The 22,693-nt window shown below is 47.0% G+C and overlaps 2 long non-coding RNA genes across 2 annotated transcripts in view; one reads left to right on the top strand and one right to left on the bottom strand.

Moving 5' to 3' along the window:
* LOC107321414 overlaps positions 1 to 729 on the top strand; it is a 67,149-nt gene extending 66,420 nt beyond the window's left edge. Inside the window, exon 3 of the long non-coding RNA XR_004309014.1 lies at positions 169 to 729. This is a non-coding gene — a long non-coding RNA (uncharacterized LOC107321414). The remainder of the gene's footprint in view (positions 1 to 168) is intronic.
* Positions 730 to 3,834: 3,105 nt separating this feature from the next.
* LOC107321415 lies at positions 3,835 to 4,531 on the bottom strand. Its single transcript, XR_001558559.2, has 2 exons — positions 4,248 to 4,531; positions 3,835 to 4,153 (listed from the first exon to the last, which is right to left on the bottom strand). It is a non-coding gene; the product is annotated as an uncharacterized LOC107321415 (long non-coding RNA).
* Between the last annotated feature and the right edge of the window lie 18,162 nt (positions 4,532 to 22,693).

The following is a 22,693-nucleotide window of genomic DNA, read 5'->3' as shown; positions in this document are numbered from 1 at the left end:
GGTGCTGGAGGAATGGCACATGCCTGTAGAGACGTCCCGTTCTGGAGCAGGGAGGGCTCAGAAACATGAATATCCGTGAAGTTTGAAAGCCTTGAGATTATTCTGCCATTAAAGCTTTGATTCAAAGGAAAATCTGATGGAAATGTCAAAATATTTGATATTTTACAGCAAAAAGAATGCAGCTCTACTAATGGAAACTCCGCTTCCTTGTACCTCAACGCCACATGTTTGATCATTGAAGGGCAAGAAAATATATGTTGCCTTGTAGCTGCGGATATCAAATTCCAATGTAAAACCCAAGGAAAAACATGAAGGCTGTGGAGAGCTGGATGTGGGCTTAACTCTGCGCTGGCCATGGAGTGGAGGCAATCCCAAGGGTCCCAACAGTGCCAGCACCCTGAGAACAGATGGGCAGGCAGACAAACAGACAAGCAGGCAGACAGATGGACACAGGATGGATACCAGCACACAGCTCCTCTCCTCCTCCTGCACACTGAGCAGGCAGCTCACGCCCAGCTGTAGTCTGTGAGGCTTTTTATGAAACAGTATTTTATTAAATAAACAAACTGGAGCAATTCCAACAGATTTACGAACACTTCCTCTCCTCTCACTTGTTCGACCCATTGCAGATTTATGGTTCTGCGTTAACCTCATGAGCACTCATAAAGTTTACTAAGATAATGCTGGCAGGAGGGAGAAGGGATTTTTATGGGTAAGTAATAATTACAAAATGCAGAAGTACTCAGGGAATCTGTTTATTAGTTGTGTGTGCTTGGTCAACAGTTACACCGTGTGCCTCGCTGCTGCTTTATGGAGCACTTGCCCACATGTCTGCTTCTCCAATCGGTGATTATCCCTTCTCTTCTTCTTCTTTTTTTTTTTTATCCTGTAAGAGAGTTCAGTACACGCTCCAGCACAATGCAGTGCTGTGAAATGAAAATGACCATGAAAACACCCAGCCACACAATGCACTCCCAACTCAACATGCTGCCTGGAATGCACAGTGCAGAGGTTGGGGAGCATTCCTGGGCAGCGGCCACACCCGGGTTCCTGTGGCATCCCCGTGCCCCCACTGCCCCAGCTCCGTATGTGCAGGGAGGTGGCAGCACTCCCACAGCCCCTCCCTGGCCACCTCCCTGATCCCCCTTTGCTATGACTTCCTGTGATTTGAAACTCAAACAAGGCAGCATGAATAATGTAATGCGCGCCTTCCTCTCTTCTTGCCTTCAAATCCTCAGAGGCTGAGTGAAGCTTCTTGTCTGCCTCATTAGCGGCTGTTCAGCCATTTGATTTCTGTAACAATGAGCGCGCTCACCAGAATTTTCATACCTATTTGCGTCATGAAGTCAACACTGGATTTTTTGAATTCACATAAAAATTTAATGGCATAATCTGCATACATCTGTATTTCAGCGCAGGTCCTGCTCCACTCCACTCCCCTCCCTTTGGGAGTATGGGGAACTGTGATGTCCCCAAAAGGACAGGGATGTGGGGCTGAATTGTGGGGGCAGAGCTGGCAGAAGGCATCCCACATGACCCAGAATAGGGCTGAGTGGGACAGGCATTCATGGGCAGGGACTCAGGAGATGTCATGCATGCAGGGCAGGTGGCTTTGGCCATGGTTGTATTGGGTTTGGCTGTTGTTTTGTAATGTTTGCGAGCAAGGTGTGTTTGCTCCAGCTGTGATTTCTCCCCACAAGCCTCCTTTCAGCTTCTGTCTCTAAGTGCAGTGAGACACCCCTGACCCCTAGGGGCACTGGGAATTAGTGGTGAGGAATAATTAATCGCTTTGCTGTGCAACACCAACGTGCTGCTGCTGTTACTGGAGCCAGTGCTAGCGGCACATGGTGGTACAAATGGCAAGCAATGGAGTAAAGAGGAAGGCAGAACAATAAAGCGTTGTTGGTGACTCATAACGGGATTCTGTCAGCATAAAAATCTTTTGTCTATTGAAACCATACTGTTAAAAAAAATAATAATAATCAAAATTCTCCTGGCACACAGTATTAAATTTTGAAACTCTCGGCACAAATTTGCAATTTCGGCTCCAGAATGTTGGAACACTTTGCATTGATAACAGTGACTCATCCTACTTAGGAACATCACAATACCGCGAAACACAGACAATAGTGTAAAAGAGAAGTGATAATGCTGATGAAATGGAATGCAATGTTTTGATGGTAGGAAAATGAAAAAGCTAAGTCGGGGTGAATCTCTGAAACATCTCGGTTTGATTTTAAAGGAAGGAAGATGCATTTTAAGTCTGGAGCAATCGCATTATCTGCACCATTATAGTTCTACTGAAAAATTATTTTAATGTTACATCGGAGCAAGAGTTTGTCACCTCGGGTCACTGGGGATCATTCTTGTTTTCTGTATAGTTTATAAACTCATATTTTCCATTTATGACATATAAAGCTTTGGATATCACCAGAGAAAATACTGTTGTAAAGCCCTAATAAATTACTACAGGCGTAAGCAAAGTCTGGTAATTTATGGAGGGTTTGGACTTTAATAATGTTTTGTCTTAGATTTTGTCCTAATTATAAATCATTTGTAAAGACAGTTTAAAATATAAGCAAATCTTACATGGCATTCTTATTATCTACTTAATATCTCGGACCAAAAGATTTACTATATTGCATTCTGGGAATTAAGCAAACTAGGAAACTAAGTAAGAAAGAAACACAGTAAAATTATAGTTTTGTCATAAAACTTTGATTGATCAATGATTATTGTAAAACTATGGTAACTATGCAGATGCCAACATAAATCTGTAACGGAACAGGATTTATTATGGAAAATACTATATTTTCCACAATTTTGACTATAGTGTTAATATGGCTCTGACAGATTTACTGTGGTTTTAGCTTAATTAACTCTATTTGACTGTATATACCCTTATAATGCATGTATCCCAAGGTGCATCTGCTGCATATCTCGCTTCTCCCTTCAACTGTAGTTTAAGAAATATTTAAACCTGGCCATAACTCTTGGACTCAGTTGCTCGGCAAAGTTGTGTGAGCTTCATTTTGTTTGGCCTCACCAGCGCTATATGAGTTACATCTGCCAGTGTGCAGCGGGGATTGGCCCACATGGGTGAAGGTCTGCAGGGAGCACTGTACCAAGGCAGCCTGGCCCATCCTCATTGCTCTGGGATTTGGCCACCTGATAACCACTGTGATACATCAGCCCTTCGCCAGCTGCTTCAGAGTGATTTGGGCTGGGATTATTCCATAGAGATTTACTGGCAAGTGGAAACTGGGCACTTGGCACCAAGTTCATCAGAATGTGTTCCTGTCATACCTTTTATGGGTCAGCCCCAAGTACTGGTGCCCATCCCAGCCATGGGTTTAGCTGCCTGTTGTGCCAAATAGTGTTGTGCCGAACAGTCTGCCCTCACATCCACGCCTCTAAATGAGGACACCGGAAAAAATGCAATAATTGTGACAGTAACTCACTAGGCCAAGCCTGACATGTCTCTAATTGCCTGCTAAAATTGTCTCTGTCTCCTAAAGTGCAAATTATCACCCGAAATGACAAGAATAATGAATGAGTAACTCTGATGTAATGCAACAATTAGCCCTTAAAGACACTGTCTAATATGCTAATGCTGAACACCCACTCCTTGTTATTAAGTGGCTGATAATTATTTAATTATCTGTCTGCCAGGATGATTTACTCGGTTTATTTAGCTGCAGATGCGGAGCAGCGGCGCTCGGCGGGGGTCAGGCAGAGCAGCCCATCGCTGACCCCTCGCGCCATGTCCGCCCGTCTGCCTGTCTCCTCTAATCAGCAGTGTCAACTGCGGCAGCAGCAAACAAACAGGCTCTACCTGTGTGCAGGGTCCCTGCTGCTCGCAGGTCGGGGAGATGTCAGGCGCGATGCTCGGTGAGAAATTGCTATTTCTGCTGTTGTTCAGTGCTGTCAGAGCCGTCGGCGCGTGGTGATGGGTGAACCCCCGGGTTTGGACCGGCGCAGCGCTGCTAGCTCGCTGCATTGTTTGCCGGCAATTTGGCGCTGATGTTTTTGAAGGTCAGAAAGAGTCTTTGTGCTGAAGGCTTCTGCCATCCCTAAATGGCCCTTCTGCTTCTTGTCAAGGCAAAGGAAAGCAATGAGACCACTCGGCATCTCCCTACCGTGTTCCCGTCGCCTAGAAAATAGTCAATGGGGAGAGCAGGTGAGCACTGCAAGGGGTGGCTTTGCTCAGCCCCCTTCAACCAAAGAGGGGAGCCCAGAACATTGACCTGGATGCTGCAGCTCAGAACTTGGACATGCTGGCAGCACTGTGATGACAGAGGGTGTTGGCTGTGACATGACAAGGGGACAAATGGAACTTAGTATGAGCTGGGGCTGAAGGAGCAGTGCTGTGGCTTTAACTCCATGCAGGAAGGAGGAGGTAGGCAAAGGACTTTCCATCTGGTGCTCAGTTCCTTTCTTGTTCAACAGACTCTCCCGAAATATTCCTATTAGGCACAGCCTTCGTATAAAGAATAACTTTTTACAAGGTGTAAATCCTTCCTTGCCCAAAGCAAAGTCCGGGGGGACTGCACTTCTGTGAATTAGCACTGTCTCAGCAGTCAGAGGCTTTTCTAATTAGTGGGGAGCTGGATGCCCTCCCAGATATATGTTCCGCTTCTCCGTGTGCCTGTGACTAATACCGGGGGCTTGTCACAGTGTTGTTTACTGCAGCTGCTCTGTGGCTTGGCTCATCCTTTCCTTTTGTTCTGCGTAATTAAGGCACAGTGTTTGAACCTAAATGCACCATGGGCACAGCTCTGCCACTGACACCTTCTGTGCTGCCACTTTGCAACCAGTCCCTGCATGGTGACATCCCAGTGACTATGTCCCTGGCTTTGGTCTTGGGCCACTCAGTCTGTGCAGACCTTGAGGAGCTCCCGGTTCCCGTCACTCTATACCTCACTCATACCATAGGATCATGGAATCATTAAGGCTGAATAAGGCCACTAAGATCATCTAGCCCAACCATCCACCCATCCCTACCATGCCCACTAAAACATCACTAACACCCTATTGGCTTTGACCCAAGGGCCCCTCAGTACAGCTGTATGGAGGGGACCAGGCGTTTTGCTGAATTCAGTTCCACATCTCCACTGACCACTGAAAGCCTCTGAACATCTGGAAACCATGGACATGAGACTCCCTCCGGCACCACTACATTCCCTCTGTCACGACCACACACCCTGCAGTGCTGATGGCTGACACATCCCTATGAGCTTCCTGCAGGTCATAGAAAAATAAATCAAAGCACCAAATGATGATCACAACACTGTGGAGAAGCACAGAGCATGAGCTATGCTTGGCCTCCCATGCTCTGTGCTGCTCCAACACTTCCCACCACTCTGTAGCTGTGGCAGAGGTGCATCGGGCAGTGTGCGGTGGCTGCAAGCTCAGCACAGCCCTGCCCAGAGCTCCACTCCCACTCTGCCCATCTGGCAATTAGCATAGTGTTATTTATAATGCTTAATGCACTACCTTGCTGTAATGAAGAAGAATTCTGGTTCTCGGCTTCTGTGGTGAATTTAGTTGACTTTGGAGATTTTTTAATGCAGTAATAACTCCACACTCCCTCTCCCCCTGCGAAGCCAGGGAGCTGTTCATTATCTAGATTCTGTCTAGAAAGGACTTTTTATCATCAGATTCCCAGGACAGGAGCAGAATTTAATCTTGCGGCTGCAACTGAGCCAAAGAGCAAAACCACCTCAAGGTCACCGATCGTGGGGTGGCAGCTCGGGGACACGGGGACAGTTTGAACTGCCCCATGGCCACCGTGTGCCCAGAGCCACAATGCCTTGGGGACATACATAGCACTTCCAATGTGCAGCCTGAGGATTCTCACTCCACCTCTGCCACGTGGGTGCCAGAAAACACAGTGTTTGAGGGAGGATGCGGGGACAGCCCCACAAATGCTGCTTCCCCTCTGCCTTGCAGCATGGACCTGCTGATGGCTGTGGCACTTCTGCTGCCTATAGATGTAGATTTTCCCGTGGCTCGCTGATTTGGAGCAGAAAGGGAGACGCCTCCTCTGGTCTTGCCAAATGCTTGATATTTTTCTACAAAGACCATCCTTTCTCCCTTCCCAAAGGCTGTTTCCCCTGCCCCTTTCTTTGTGAGCTCCTCCCATGCTAAAAGCAACTGTGGGAATCTGAAATTCTGACCAGTGCCCATTTCAGATCTTCTCAGAGCAATAACAATTAGGACCAGGACAGTCTGATGTATGTATTGATTTATTTATTCTTTTAAACAAAGAATTAACGAGAACCTGAGAAAGAGCTGCTGATAATTTGCAATGGCACTTTCAGGTAAGGGCAGGAAGTTTTGTGAAGTGACGGAAGGATTCAAATGGTAAACACTCTGAGCAGCAGCCTGCGTAACTGCTCTGACAATTTAGTCTACTACATACCATTAACCAACCTAAAATAACTCCTATGGTAATAACCCTTCAGATACAAATGCTTGTGCAGACAAAGGTATTATTAAGTTAAATTACCCTAAAAGTGTCGGATTGACAGAAAGGTTCAGTCAGTGGTTTGGCAACCGAGGGCTTAAGTGACGCACATAAACAGCTGTGGATGCGCAGTTCCCAGAGCTTGGTTTGCAGGAATCAGAAATGGGCTTTCAGTGCTCTGCCCCATTGCAGACCTGGCTTGAGGCAGTGGGACTGGGGTGGGGATCAGGACTGGGGTTAGGGCAGAGCTCAGTGAACTTATGAGGCTGCTTGCTTCACCACCTCCCCCAAACTTGTGCCAACTTTATTATACAAGTGGGGTCGGTCTAGGAGAACTGCTGGTTCTTCACTATCACAAAGATAAGGAGCCTTAATTAAAATGACTGTACTTTCATTATAACACATGCCCCACTACTCCACTGAGAGATTCCAGCTCCAGTGTTGAGCTGAGATGGAGAGCATATTTTAAGAGAGAAGCCCAAGAATTACTGTTGCTGTAGATGTCCTTCTGTCCCTGATGCAGAATCTGACTCCTGTTCCACATTTGAAAGCAAGATAAGCCATACTTCATAATTAATACCAAATAATCCCTTACACTCCTATAGATCTGTTTGTCCTGAAGAATTCTTTGGCTTGCAGGCCTGTGAGGAGTGGGCACTGGACACAGCTGGGGGCAAAGGTTTCTGAGCTCCCTACCAGCCCCAAGGTGAAGTCACCTGGACGGGAGCAGCATAGAAAAGGTTGGGGTCATATCTGTGTTCCTGGCCCCAGCCCCAGTAACGGCACAACATATAGATCCAGAAAACTGGTGGTGCTGGTCCTTAGGGATGGAAAGTTGTGCAGTGCAGAGTAGCAGGAATGGGAGGAAATGGGCTTTTTTCACGTGAGACTGATGTTTCCAATGGGATGTTGGGGGATTTGTGATAACTGTTGAGACCTGGCTTGAACCACTGATTGAGCACCTGGGGAAAGGACCCAGTCAGCCCTGGGAGCACAGGTGAAGGCAATTCAGCTGTGCAATCAGAAGGGGCTAGAGCCTGGCTGCACTTCTTTTAGACCTCATTTAAGGGCTGACTGGCCCTGGCGAAGGAGCTCTGGTTGGAGATCCTTCTTTTGTGGAGTTTTCTCTGTGTGTCTAGGTCTTCAGAGATAGGTAAGCACTTTTTCTTTGCGATACTTTTCCATTATGCTAGTCCCTTTGTTGTTACATCTCCTGTATCACCATTCCACTGTACTGATGATTCTGTTTGTTATGGGGGTACCCACTTTGGAAAGCTCAGCCTTGATACACCTTGTTGCTGTGAAAATCAGGAGCAGCTGGAATGGTTTCCAAGCTTTGTGTTCTCCTATACTGTACTGCGCTGGGAAAAGAGATTGTATAGGTGGCTGCTGGCTGTGGGGAGTTCATAGGAGTGTAAAGCTTTCACTTATCCCTCAATATTTTTGGTTTGAATTGGGTGTTCTTAGGGTGAAGACCAGATGGGTGACTGCAGGGAGCAAGGGCTGAGCCTCTGATTCCATCCCAGCACTACCTCTATCCCTCCTATGGCTTAATCCCACCAACATCCCAACACTAACCCTATCCTACCAATGACTCCATCCCACCAGTGGTTCCATTCCACCCTACTGCATTCTCTGAGAGCTCAGGAAGTGCTGCATTGTCTTTCCTTCACAAAGAACCTCACACAGGTGCATACCACGTTGTTTTTTTCCCACATTTTCTCTCATTTTTCTCTTCCTTTGCGTACTTTTCTCATCCCAGAGGTACCTTTGAAATCTCCCAACGTCAACCGGTATCAGCTCTGGCTTATGCTGTGGCTAATAAATTAGAAATGCCACATTCTCCCAAACTGCATTATTACCGTTTATAATTTTGATTGTTAATTTGCATATGAAAATTAGTCCTGTGACATGCGTGAATTTTATTTTATTCTTGAACTAATTATAAACAAGAATGCCACATTATTTACATAACTAATTATTGTTCCTTCTGTTCTCCCATTTTTAAATCACAGTCCCATTCTACACTGGTTAACGATGCAAATGAACAATCAGAGAACATTTCTAAAGTTTCTGAATTTGTTCTATTTGCATCAAATACAAATTCCTTTGAATGGGGGATGATATGCTTTTCCATTTTAATGGACGTAAATTAGGCTGATTTTTAATTTATAGTTAATTTGAATGAATAATTCCCATCTACCTGCATATTTATTTTTTTTTCAGAGGTTGGTTGTAGATGTTTATTAACTCATCAATCTGCCTTTTGTGATAAACAAAGGGAAATTTTGCTCCCCAAAGTGGTTTTCTGCCTTTCTTTCCAGCCTGGTCCTTGAGTCATGCCTGGTCCCTCCATGGCTCACCGTGATGGGGGCCGAGGTTGGTTTGCAGGCAGCAGCACAGCCCCTAAAGCACAGGATCCTTCTTTCAGTCTTTTCTCTGTGTGTGCAGGGAGCTTGATCCATGTGGAGCCACAGCTCTCCCACTAGGGATGCTCTGCCCGGTTCCCCACTAGCCCACCCACACTGCCAGTGCATGGAGGGCGAACTAATTGGCTGTAATGGGATTAGGAAACTAATATGCTCAGATCGGAATGAGAATTTAATAAACTCTAATGTGAATTTGGGGCGGGGGAGAAATGCAGCATGGCTTCAAATGTCTCCCCGGGCCAGAAGGGAAGGAAAGTGGTGATTATAGCAGCAGCCTGGGATTATTATTTGCAAGTACTGCAGCAAGTGTTAATCAAAGTCATGCATAGAGGGGCTGTGTCCACAGTGGTGCTGGGGCACAACAGGGCTGGAACAGCAGGGCTGTGCCATGGGACTGCTGTGCAGCAAAGTGTGGGGAAAGCACACAGCACACGCACGTTGTAAAACGGTCCCTAAATAAATATGTGCCTTAGGGGGGAAAAAAAATAACTCTAAAAACATATCTATTTGATAATCATCAAATTGCCTCCCAAAGAGCCGTTATGTTCTATGTGGTAGAAAATATGAATGTTAAAATAGATCCTAAATATGGCTTTTGTATGGCACAGTGTTACAGCTCACAAAGAGCCATCGTGCTCTAGCAGGTGGGTAATGCACATCCCAAAACTGCCTCTGTTTGCATAGCCGTGTAGCAGGGAAAGATAGGGAGGCACAGAGCTAAAGCTGCAGGGGGAGCACTGCTGTACTCGCAAGCCATGCAGCTGGGCTGCTTGCTGCCCTACATCACTGCATGTTCTTGTGCATGGAATCTGGTAGGCAAAGTTCTTATCTGTCTGGTTTAGCCAGTATTGCAGTCCAATTAGTGACCAGGAGCTAGGTTTGGGTATTGCTAATGCGATTAGAGAATCTAATTGTATTAATCACAATCATATTATATTGCCAATAATTAAATTCCCTTTGACACAATTGTTTATACTTCCATAGCTTATTAATTAGGCTGACGTCGTTAGTCAGTGATACAGTGGTTTCAAAGGATCTAAGTAGCCAGGAGCAGTTTCCAATTCCTTTTACCCCTCCCAGTCTCCTCACTCTTTGGGTTATTCTTCATCACACTGTTAAATTCCTCTGCATGAAATAGTTTGTAAAGAAAAAGGGTGCAAACACAAATTGGGAGGGAGCTCCTCTGGAAGCATTCCTGCCCCACAGGAGGAGCAGGTCAGACTGCAACAGCTAAGAGGGAATGGCCATGGAGCTCTAAGGTTCATAGCTTCTATAAAGGGAAGAAGGAAGAAAAGCAAAGTGAGAATGGTGGGCTTCTAAGGAAGAGTAAATTTGGAGAACTAACAGGTGTGGTATCCTTGGAAACCAAACAGGGAGAAATACGTTAAGGAAAGAAACCAGTTCCTTAAACAAATGATGGTAATGCTCACAGGCAAACAGCCTCAGAAAGCAGGAATTTCAGGACTCTGTGGCTTCAAGTGCAGGAAGAAACTGTAGACAGTAGAGATGACAATGAAATGTCTTAGGAATGGCATCAGCCACAAATCAGACACTGGACGTGAAAAACATGTTGCCCAATGTGTTACTGTCACTAAAACAAGGTTGTGTATCTGACTGGTTTAATGGTTTTGTTGTCTTTTTTTTCTTCTTTCTTCTTTTTTTGGTGGACGCCCAACAGTGGATGTTGGCACAGTGAGGCTTTGGGTGGTCACCTCCACTGGTGCAGATTTTTACAAGCACAGAGTGTAGGCTTTAGTTCATTGCTGGTGAAAAAGCATAGCTAATGAAGGTAACTGTGTTGAAAAAAATAAGGTTTTGTAGCTGAGAATTTGCTCTATTAAATGGTGACATTGTGCTCTTTGTCACATTGGCATTTCCATAGAGGTAATTAGGAGGCATTACTTTTGGAGCAGCCTTTGTGGATGCAACCATAGGCAATTCCTCTTCAATCAGTGCAGCCCAGGCAAGCCAAAGTGTTGGACATCCCTGGCTGATTGGGTATAACAATCCCTCTGTTAAGCCCTGCCCTGTTGTGTTACCACTGCTGCAGTGAATTCATCACTTGTGTGTTGCTTGTGGAGTTGCTGTTATTGCAATTATAATGTTGTATTTTGTGTGCTCCATCAGAACCCCTTGAAGCTGCTGACAGCTCCCCAGCCATCCCTGTGCATCCTGGTGATAGGGCACCCAGCACTCCCCCTGCCCTGGTACAGGGGCAGAGCCACAGGAGGGGTTATGCCATGTTAAGAAAGCTAAATAATGCACAGATTGTTTCCAATAGTGCCCTTGCCTGCTCAGCTCTGTGTCCACAAGCTCAGTCCCACTCCTTGGCCCTCGTGTGTGATCAGAAACTGTGATTCCAGGCTGGAAACTCGTATAATGGTGCACAGAGGAATGCCTGAGAGGTGAAATTGCTTCATTTGCATCGCCTTGGAATATTTTTGCATATCATAAAGAGCTGCATTTCTGCTTTGCCCTTTTCCCCATCTCCCCCCTCCCCATTTTTCTTCATTCAGCAATGGAAGCACAAAGCCCCACAGGTTGAATTCTTCTCGCAGTGCCCTGAGCAGAGCTGCCCCAATGAGCACAGTCCATAGGGGGGCACTGGCACTGCTCCTGTCCATCCTATGGCACTGTGAGCCTCCACCACAGCACAGACACATGGGGAAATGCCATTCCCCACTATTAGAGAGGCTGAGGTGAGGGTGGATGCTGTGGGATGCTTCCATTTTTTTTTTTCTAAGAGCAAATCTCTAACAACACAGAGCTGATGGATACTCACTGAGCCCTCCTCCAAACAGAGGCCACAGGGATAACAGAGTGAAGGAGGAGGAAAATCTGCAGGAATCTAATTGTGGAGGCGGGGGAGATGCATGAGGAGAGGAGAGGATTGATAGCTGCCTGGTCTGCTGCACCTTTGAGGAATCATTAACATCTGATTAATTAGTTAAGGTCTGCTTTGAAAATGTAAAGTGCTGTACTTATGCAGAGTGTAAATGGGATGATCCCGCAAGCTGCAGCAGTGCTAGAGGTAATGAGAGAGAAGAGGAGGAGAGGTGGGCAAGAGGGAGCACAAGAGGATACATGGCAGTGGGCTGGGGAAATCCAGAGCTGACATGATGGGCTGGGGGTGGCTGCAGAGACTTTGGATGTGGGGCTGGGAGCATGGTGTTCCCACCACCCCCTGGGCAGGCTGTGCCAGTGCCTGACTGCTCTTTTGGAGTAGAAATTCTTCCTAATATCCAACTTGAACCTTTGCTGGTGCAACTTGAGGCTGTTTCCTCAATGTGGATCTGTTAAGTGGTGGTAGCAGTGCTATGTCCTTGTGGTTTGGCATCCACTGTGCCTCCTGAAGGGCTCAGTCTGTCTGCTTGCATCCCGATAGGAGAGCGTGACCGGAATGCCTCCTACCAGCCCCACAGCCAATATCTATCCCATTCAATAGCTAACCCACTTAAATGTATTTTAATAAACTCCGTTTAATAGCCATACATTAATTTTCTGATTAATTCTAATAAATCCTTATTTGAGATGCTTAATTTAGAGCGTGACGGATCGCCCTGTCACAGGGTGGATTATAGAATTGTTGTCTGGGAGGTGATACTCTGGGAGATACCGGACAAAAGAGCAGAGCTGGGGACTCTGTGTGGCTGGGAATGCCATCACCAGGAGGAATGGGGTGTGGGGCTGAGGGCCAGATGGGTTTGCTCCTAATTTACTTAAAGCAGGAGGAGATATCGTTTAGAAACCACTGGCTGCGTTATTGAATTTGTTGCTGGCTCCCCGAGGAGTGAGGAGAGAAGCAGAGGTTACCCGGTGTTTACACTCGGTGACATTTCTATGAATAGCTGCTAAAGAGCAATTTTCCTTCTCACTGCTGGCTGCAGCACGCTGGGGTGGGGGGAGGAGGGGAATCCCTGGCATGAAGGGATGTGTTCAGCCCCACTGCCCTGGGCTGGGGCTGGGATATGGGGTGTAGGGCCCAAAGCTCATGGGGATGTCTGTGTTCTGCTGTTCCCATACACCTCCCAGGACTGACCTCTGCTGACGTAACTTGTGCTGTTCAATGAACTTAAGACCAGGAGAGACTGTTTCAAAGTCTGAAAGGTGTTGCTGAATGTCAAAACAGAAGTGCTCCGATACAGAAGTGTCAATGTAGCAGTGTTTTCAGGACTTGTTTTCCGGGGCGGGGGGGAAATGAATAACACAATGCTAACCCTTGCCCAGGAGTATGGGGGTGGAAACTCTGGGAATAATTCATGCAAGGCAGACTTGAATCTCTTTGTTTTGTTGCATCTCTCCTCTTTCCTGTGGGGCAGAACCCCTTCATCCCACATTGCAGTTTGGGGTTTTGACCCCTCTCTGTGCTCAGAGCAGCCCCAGCACATCTCTGGTCTGCATGGAACGTGCACCTTGCATTGGAAATGACTCATTTTGAGTGTGGTGATGAGGGAAACCCAATGTGCATTGCCTGGCTTTATTTTCCTTTTATACGATTTCTGGTTTTTGCTTTAGTAAAAGCTCCAGCTTTTCCATTTGTCGTGGCCACAGTGAATGCGTAATCATGCAGTTACCCTCCTGCTAAATTAATATATTAAAATGTTCAAACAATGGTTCCAGTAATTAAACAGACAGATATTAGAGAAAATGAAGGCATTTTAGCCTTGGAATGTGCTGACCTTTCCCCTTTTTTAGCTGCTTCTCAGACAGTGTAAAAATGATTGGATAATTGGACGCTCTGTGTTCTTCTGAAATCGCTGAAGCAAAAGAAAGATGGAATCACCCCAAAGTTTGTACTGAAACGTGCCGTGTGGTTTTGCTAATTAGATGTCTGCTTTTCTTTATTCTCCTCTGCCCACTGTTACAATTTAGGAAGCATGATCTGCTCCTCAGCCATGCCCTCAGTCCTATGTCCCTTCCTGCATGCAGCTGGAACTGTGCAGGGCAGAGTGGAGCTGCTTGTTCTGGGGGGTGCAGTCTGCTTTTGCATCCCTGTGTCCTTGCATCTCAGTTCTCCTGCATCCTTGTATCCCTGCATCCCCTTATCTGTGCTACCCCTCCCTGCAGGCAGTGGCTGTGCTAGGGGTGCAGTTGAGCCCCACAAGCAGCAGAGCTCGGCTGTTATCAACATTCAGCAAACAGAGCAGGTGTTGGGGAGGCCGGGCTGTTCTGAAGGAGCTCGAACGTCAGGAGGGTCAAGTGTCTGCTTTAGTTTCCATTTATCAGCTCTTATTTTCAGGGCCTTACAGTTTGGACAAACTAATACCAGCAGAGTTCATGGGGAGAGTATGCAATGCAGCGTTCAGGATATCATTCATCTCTCCCCACTGTCAGCCACCAGCTTACAGACAGGCATAAATAAAAGTTTTATTGTCTTGCACCACCATAACGCACCGAAGCTGAGGAAAGGAGGAAAAAAAATAATCACAGCAGATAATTTATTCAGCAAATGTTATCCTTTCGTTAGCTGTTTACAAGGCAGCTCTGACATTTGCCACTGACTGTGCTCCCGAATCGCACAGTGTTTCCTCTCCCCACTGCTCTGAGCGTGCAGAGCACTGCATGGGGGTGAGCTCAGTGCTGCAGGAAGAGGCTGGGGTTGGGCTGGATGTGCTGTGCTGATCACAGGGGTTTGTACCAGTGCTCTGAACAGATGAGTCATGTAAGTCCTGAATGCAGCTTCAGTGGTGAAATGCTATCTGCAAATGCACATTCCTGGATTTCCAATTGAATATTGTATTTTTGGTGAATATTTGGTGCAACTGGCAATTTTTCCTGCATGATTTTTTTGGGAGCCAAGAGGGTCTTGCCATGGGGTGGGGGCTCCTCTGCTGTCCCCCGCCCCTATGAGCAGCTCCCCATAAAGTCACCCTGCCATGCAATTAATTGATCATCCATCCATCCCTCTGTCCATCTCTCTTTCTACCTATCCATTCATATATCTAGTCATTTATCCATCTATCTACCTATCTATTTATCTATCCATCTGTTTATCCATCTATATAAACATCCATCTGTTATCTATTTGTCCATCTATCAATGTATCTATCCATTCATCCATCTGTCAATCTATCCATCTCTCTGTCCATCTCTCTTTCTACCTCCCCATCTATCTGTCTATCCAGCTATTTATCAATCTATCCATTTATCTACCTATTTATCCACCTATCTATTATCTACCTATGTATCTATCCATCTATATATACAACCATCTATTATCAGCCTATCTATCCATCCATCTCTCTATCCATCTTTCCGTCATCCCTCCATCCATCTCTCTGCCTCTATCTATCCATCCACTCTTTTCACCATACTCACTTTCATCACCTTTTTGTTCTGTAGTATTTTGGCTCATCCTATAAAGTTTAGAGAGAGAGTTGTGACCTTTTCCAATGGGCTGCAATTAATTTTTACTTCAGACTTGCAATGAACTGCTATTATCCATCACGCGCAGACCACTGCCTTATACCACAAATCATGCCTGGCTGTACCATAGGTTGAACCAGAGGCTGTGTAGCCCACTCCCTACAGAACATGCACGCCTGCTTGCTATGCTTTGCTAAGTGCATGGAGCAGTTAGCTGTGGCCAAGCCCTGCCCATCGTGTGGGATCCCTTACCCCTGCCTTGTGCTCACAGACAGAGATGTGGAGCCTGCAGTTCAAATGCAATGTGACACAGCGTAATGGAGTAAACGCAGGTACAGAGGACACTTAAGGTGCTCATAAACTATGTATTGTTTCCTTTTGGATTGCACTGATGTTATTGCAGATGCTGTATGAAGTCTGAAATAGGATCGCAGCAACTTCAGTGCTCCCTTCCCCGCTCCTTTTACTGAGGGGAATTACTTGGCTGACATGCTGCAGCCCCATCTTTTAAATGTATTTATTGTTCTATAACATTTCATACACCTCATATGCGTTCAGGAGAGCAATTCAATATACCTGCCAGAAACAAGAGATGCATTGAGCACGCAGAGCAAGGGAAAGTAGCGGGAGCCCATTGGAGCTACAGAGCTGGGTACAAATGGCAATGGGAGCCAAATTCAGCCCTGTGTCTGTGCATGGAGAGCCCTCTGTGCATGGCAGGGATGGGGGCAGAGATTTGGGGGCAAATAGAGCATTAACTATGGGAACTGTGCCTTTCTGCCCAACACCAACAAGCCCAGCTCTGCTCAAAGCGATAAGCACAGCATAAAGGACTGAAACAGAAATTGCTGGTGTAGCGGGAGATTTAATGCTAAAATGTTTCAATAAAATAAACCTTTTAAAGCTCCCGTTACCTGAGAATTGCCCTGCAGATCCTTGTTAACTTTATAGTGCTGAGAAACCTCACATCCAGTAGCTGCAGCTCTGGGACACTCCTGAGCATTTCACAGCCTTCTCCTCTTGCTCCAGAGCCTGCAGCCCTTTGTCACCTTCCTGAGCTCTGCATTTCCCAGCACACAGGGCAGCAGAGCTGCTCTGGGGCAGAACTTGGGATGCTCTCATTGCTCAGAGCAGGAGGATGTGCCCTAATCCTAACTTGAACCCTAAGCCAACTGCACCCAACTGCACTCAGACCTCCGTGCTTGGTACCAAGCACCCACTGTGCTCTGCTCCATAGCATAACACAGACATTGCCTTTAAATACTCCAAAGCACACTGTTTAATTTGAATGAAATACACTAAATAGCATGGTGTCAGGTGTAATTATATGTTACCAGCAGTGTGCCAGAAGTAAGTTGCTAACACATTGGCATGGTTACTGTACACTTGGGTGAATTTCAAATACAGTTTTGTTAGTATTGGATCTAAGGGAAAGAAGCCAAGTCTGACTATTGAGGAAAACAAGTGGAAGTGCTGTAGACTCATTATTCATCTCTGCTCCTGCAGCTCTTGGATCGAATAACACGCTCCCCTTCTATTGTAATAGAGCCTGCTATCTCACCACTGCTCTTCCCTCTCCTGCTCCCAGTGCCTTGATGAGGAGTGTGTGGGCACAGTGGGAGCAGTGTGGGCTGCAGAGGGATGTAGCAGTGCCTGGGGCTGGCTCCTGCCTTCTGTGTGTGCTCAGTGCTGGGCTCACACCCTCCCACAGCTGATTTTCGCCCATCAACCCAAGTATGTGCCACTTTGGACACTAGTGAACTGTGAAGGGAGCAGCGTTCATGACGTCCTACTGCCTGCAGTGCTCAGGGACACCCACAGCTCCATCAGTGCTCACAGCCCCGTCCCCTGACCGTGGGTGTCTGCAGGGATGGGGCACCTCCACTTCTCTGGGCACCCTGTGCAGTGTCTCACTTCCTTCATCATAAAAAACTTCTTTCTTATGTCCAATCTAAATCTCCCTTCTTTTGGTTTGAAACCATTTCCTCTTTTCCTATCACACAGACCCTGCTAAAGGATCTGCCCCCTCCCTTTTTACAGCCCCTTTAGATACTAGAGCTGCTGGGGCTGTGCCCTGCACCACTGCATCTGGCCCAACCTCACAGGTGCTGCTGGGCTGGCTCACGCAGAGCACCGTCTGGCTGCTTACAGCCTCCCCATTAAAATGGAGCTGTGCCTCCATAAGTAAAATATTGATGAAGAAGGCCTGAAGCTAGGAATGAAGTGGCCTGGCTGTATTTCCTTCCCATTTTTAATAGCTCGCTGCTTCATGCCAAGAAGACTAAAGTGTGTTATTTGGCTCTGGATGAAAATGATTTCAATTGGGTGGTGAGCTTGTCATTTGCATCTTGAATAAATAGGCTCTAACAAGAAGAGATTTAGGGAATTCGGGTTGAATCCTGCCCGACTTAAGGTCCTCAGACAATAATTGGGATGAGCAGAATAAAGCTGAAAGCCCTTCATGGGACCAGACAGCGTATGAGGTTTTAAGTAGAAATTGAACCGTACAACTCTGTCAGTGCATCTGGAATTGGAAATGGGATGTTTATAGGCCTGGGAATTGGCGCTCCCTGCACAAATTGTATATTGTGTATAATAAGCTGGCCTGGCTTTTAATGAGCGTGGCTGGAAATTAAGAGACATCATTACGCTTTGAGCAGTGAATTGCCAACCCTCCCGCTATGGCTGAGGCAGTGCCAGTTGGACGTGTGCTGTCACCTGCATGGGGCTGGGAGCAGAGCTGGGAGTCCTGGCACAAAGGGAGCATTTGGGGTGGGTTAGGGTCCCAAACAGCCCCCACAGCCCTTTGGGATGGGGATCCTCCTTGTGTAGGGTGGGAACAGTGAAGGAGGAACCCAAATGGCAATGGAGGCCTTGGGCTGTGGGAACTACAGCTCCCACAAGGCTCTGTGGTATTCTGTACCCTTCAAAATACTGCCATTCTTGGCTGGAATTTTTTAGCTTGGGAGAATTGCGCTTTTCAGTTCAAAGTGAAGGTTTTTAAGGGAAAAAACTATGTTGTTTGCAATTGAAAGAGTGAGAAACCTCTGCCAGAAGCCTCCCACTTCATCAGTTCCAAGTGGTTCCAATGTAAACCAAATTCTTGCACCGGTTGTTGCGGATTTGCAGAGGGGATGGATGTAAGTGGGAAAAGGAAAGCTGTGGGACTTTGGTGCCTCTGCACCCTCCACTGTTGTGGATCTGAGGATGGAGGGGGTGCTGCTGTGCTCTGGGGCTCCGTCCCCATGGCACTGCCCCACACACAGCACAGCATCAATGTGTACTTGGGGAGTCCTTAATCCACGGGTCGCTGCCGTGATAAACAATAATGTCTGTTTCGGAGCTGTTATGACTTATCAAGTTAATGGGCACTTAAGGAGTCCTTAATTGGTGATTTGTGCATGCACTGTCACAAAATTTTAAAACACATTTACTGCCATTTCTGGTGTGGTAGAGCAGCAGCTCAATACACCCAGCCATGAGCAAAGCACCCAACACTGAGACAGGAGGAGCACAGGGGGGTTCTTCAGCTGGGCTCTCAGCCCCACATGTGGCACAGCTCAGCCTTGCCCCCCATGGGACTAAGAAGTGGGGCAGCCCTTCAGGAGCAGAGGTTATGGGGCTGTGATGCAAAGCACAGCCACGACAAGCACAGAAAGCTCCTTACCACCAGGTCCAAACTATTTCTGCTCTGTCCCCACCTGGTACTAAACACTTAGAGCTCAGGGACCTGTGCCGGGGCGGTGCTGGCACGGAAGGGTGAGTGTTGGCTCAGGGAGAAGCTGCAATTAACAGCACCTGCCCTCGCTGTCAAGTTCTTCTTCATTAGGAATAAAGCGTGTGTCAATGCATAATTAAAATTATGCATATTTTTAAAACAGTGCTTTCTAAATAGAGCTGCAGTCATCTACAGCTATTAATCCAATCAATCCGTAGCACTGTGAGTTCATCTCGCTCTCCCCTCTCTATTTTTTCCCACCTCTCCTCCCAACCTTGCTGGTAACAAGAGTGGATTGAGCAAGAGGACTTTAACTGATGAAGTTACCATAGCAATGCAATCCATCACTGCTCTGCCATTCCCAGCCCTGTGTGCACACCACATCCCATTCCATTTACCCGAACAGCCCCAGAGCCGGACACCAGCACTGCACCCTGGGGATGGGGACAGGGATGGGCAGCATTGCAAGGAGGAACACCCAGAACAAAAGAACAGAACTGGGTGCTGCTCTGTGCCCACCGTTGAACAATGACAGCCCTAAATTGATTAAGATCTGCAAGAGATCTGTGCTGCCCTGCCCTCCCTTTGTTTCCCATGGGGAGGGGTCATGTAGGGACGCAGCACAGAGGCATGATGGCACCCAGTCTGTGCTTGAGGGGGAGTGTCAGAGTGGGTGGTCTGCACACAGCTGTCCCAACATCCCCCTGTCCCCATCCTATAGGCACACAGACCCGGCAGGACTGTAGGGTGAGCACTCCTCACACATGTTGCTGCATTCACAGCCTGGAACAAGTGCCCAGCTGTATAAGATTAAAATTAACACAGGGCTTCCAGGGGAAGCTGAGTGTTGGTTATTGTTCTGCCAGTGTGAGCTTGTTCGGATGAGCATCATCTGGCAGCCTGGGAGGGAGAGAGCATGATACAGTCTGAAAAATTCATTGAAATGTTGGGTTCCAGCCAGGGAGAAAACATCGCTGAATGGCAACATAAAAGGAAATTGTCCCATAACATTCAGAGAGCACTTCAGTATTTGTCCTCTTTATTTTAAAGCGTTGAGGATCTTTGGGAAACACTCTGGAATGGGACTTTTATAGATGGTCTAAATTAAACTTCACTTAATATTATAAGCTATAAATTCTCATTGTCAGGTTTTGTTTAGCGGGTATAAAAATGATTGGTAGGTGCTGTAGCTTTTTTCCCTGTGAACAGATCGGTGCTCTCGCGGCACAGCGTTGTCCTCAATGAGGGGAAAGCAGAGCCCTCCTGCACCCCATGCTCCCAGTGCCCATGCCCCAGTGCATGGCAGACAAAGGGATCCGGGCACAGCTTTTTTGCCCATCATTTAATCATTCAGAGCCAGGGATCTGCCTGGCAGCAGCAAGTCAGAGCTGGGAGAAAGGATCATGGAATCATCAAGGTTGGAATGGACCTTGAAGATCATCCAGAGCAACCCCAGCCCATCACCACTGCACCCACTAACTGTGTTCCTCAGTGCCACATCTCCAAGGAGCAGCTCAGGTGGGCACAGTGAGCAGCAGGAATCCCACCTGGACCCTGCAGCCCACACGTACAGCATACTCTGCTTAGGTGTTAGGCCAGAAAAATAAACGATAGCGTTGCAATATGATCTACTGCTTCATGCGGTATCTTCTGCTTCATGTGGTATCTTTGCATTCAGCCACCTGTCCCTGGAGGTGAGCATGGGTGACATTGCTCTGCCCCATATTGAGGTGCAGGACCAGCATCACGAGTGGGGCTTGCTGGGATGCAGCTGGAATCCAGCCATGAGCAGCAGCCGAGTTTTTCTGGAGCACACACAGCAGCGTCTGCCAGCAGCCTTTACATGATAAAAACCAATTTAGTGCCATTTATGATGGAGGAATAGGAGAAATCATAGAACAATTACTTACAGGAGATTTAGCCCTTTCTATATATTTAGGCAGAATGTAGCATTTCCAGTGACGTCCCACCTGCTCTCCTGGGCCAAACCACATGCACCGAGCATGCAACTGCAGAAGGGATCTTTAGGTGCAAATTGATTTTGCTGTGAATATTTATAAAGCGGATGAGGCTGCACCTGTGCTGAGAGGGAAGCGTGGAGCAGGGCCAGGATGCCAGCATGGCTGCCATTTGGAGCCATGTTTGGGGTACATGCAGCCCCACACGGGTGGGGTGGTGGCAGGAGGGCTTTGGGGGGCCTCTTCCTGCAGCTGATTTGGAATGCGCACAGCATCCCTGAGTGGTGCATTCCCCTGCAAGAAACCCAGGAAAGACAAGAAAAATGAAGGCAGGCGCAATCTCATTTTCTGAGGGCTGCAAGTCAGCCAGGAAATGGCTATTATTCCATCGACACTGTCGGTATTAAGTTATTTCCTTCACTAAATACGAGAATGTTCATGAATATCTATTGAGTTCCAGGTAGCGGCGTCTCCCAGCACTGCGGCTCACTGATTGTAGCTTTATATTCCTCCGACAACACACCTCAATCTCACATTGAAGTGAAAGACAATAGTATTTTAAATTGGTTAATAAATCTCTAGATTGATGCTCCTGGAAGGCCCAGGAACTTCATCTCTATTACACGAATAAAAGTGATAACATTTTAACCACTGAGGTGCTAGGAATTCGGGGAGCTCCTTCTGTGCTCCCCGGGAAGGGCAGTGTGTGTGCTCCATCCTTGGGGGGAGCATGTTTGTTTTGGGAGAAATGAATCCCATCCCATCAGGGTGAAGTGATCACATCGTTCTGGCTGCTTTTTTCCTTCTGCAGCCTCCGCTCGGGCCCATATAAGGAATGGAAAATTCCCTTTTCACACACAAAATGGAATGGGCTCCGCTGGCCCTTCACTTCCAGAGCCCCAGATTGCAGCTCCTGAGCTGTGCCCTGCATGGGGCCTCACACATCCAGCAGCATGTGGGGTGGCTGTGGGTCCTAACCCAAATCATAACCATAACCACAGCCATAACCATAACATGAACTCTACACCTACCCCTAACCAGTCTTGCCCCCCATGCATCTCCAGAACGGGCACTTCAGGATAAGGTTGAAGAGAAAGAGAAGCCCTCTTACTTCTGTGAGTTCTTATAAATTATCGGGAGATGAGAATATTTTAATATAAACCAGAGTGTTTCAAGTACAAAGAGCTGTTCTGAAAATGTATTGAATATTTTCTCACTGATGTTTAGTGTCTGTAAGATTCCTCGGGGAGTTCACAACAAGTGGAATACTTAAGGATATAGTGCCATAGGTTCTTTCAGTATTTTCTTTTCAAGGAAAGTAACCTCTGAATTATCTAGGAAGTACATGAACAACATGAAAGGAAGATTATGCACAGAAAGAAAAAAATATGCAGAGAATTCAATTATGCAAAAAAAGTGATGTGCTTTGCTTAATTCCCCAAACACATCCTCACACTGTAGGCAAGACAGCAGAGCTGAATGCACACAGACAAGGTTTTCAGGTCACCCGCCTTGGCTCTTTCTGATCATTCCTTGTCACTGCTGCTCCCGGACTGCAGGGTACTTCAGTTGTATCAGAGTGTCAGGGTTCGGTGATGTCCCTGTCTCCTGCAGTCACTAGGGATGGGGATGCAATGGGGAGACGACTATGAAGGGAATGGCAGTGGAAGACCCTGAGTTGATGGCAGGACAGAAGGTGAAGCAGTGGGGCTGGGGCATAGCAATGGGACCGGGAGCGCTGCAATGGGACAAG

The sequence above is a fragment of the Coturnix japonica genome, chromosome 15 (genome assembly GCF_001577835.2).
Source record: "Coturnix japonica isolate 7356 chromosome 15, Coturnix japonica 2.1, whole genome shotgun sequence".
Lineage (NCBI taxonomy): Eukaryota > Metazoa > Chordata > Aves > Galliformes > Phasianidae > Coturnix > Coturnix japonica.
Note: the sequence above shows the minus strand (reverse complement) of the source record. Positions and strands in the feature narration are given on the sequence as shown.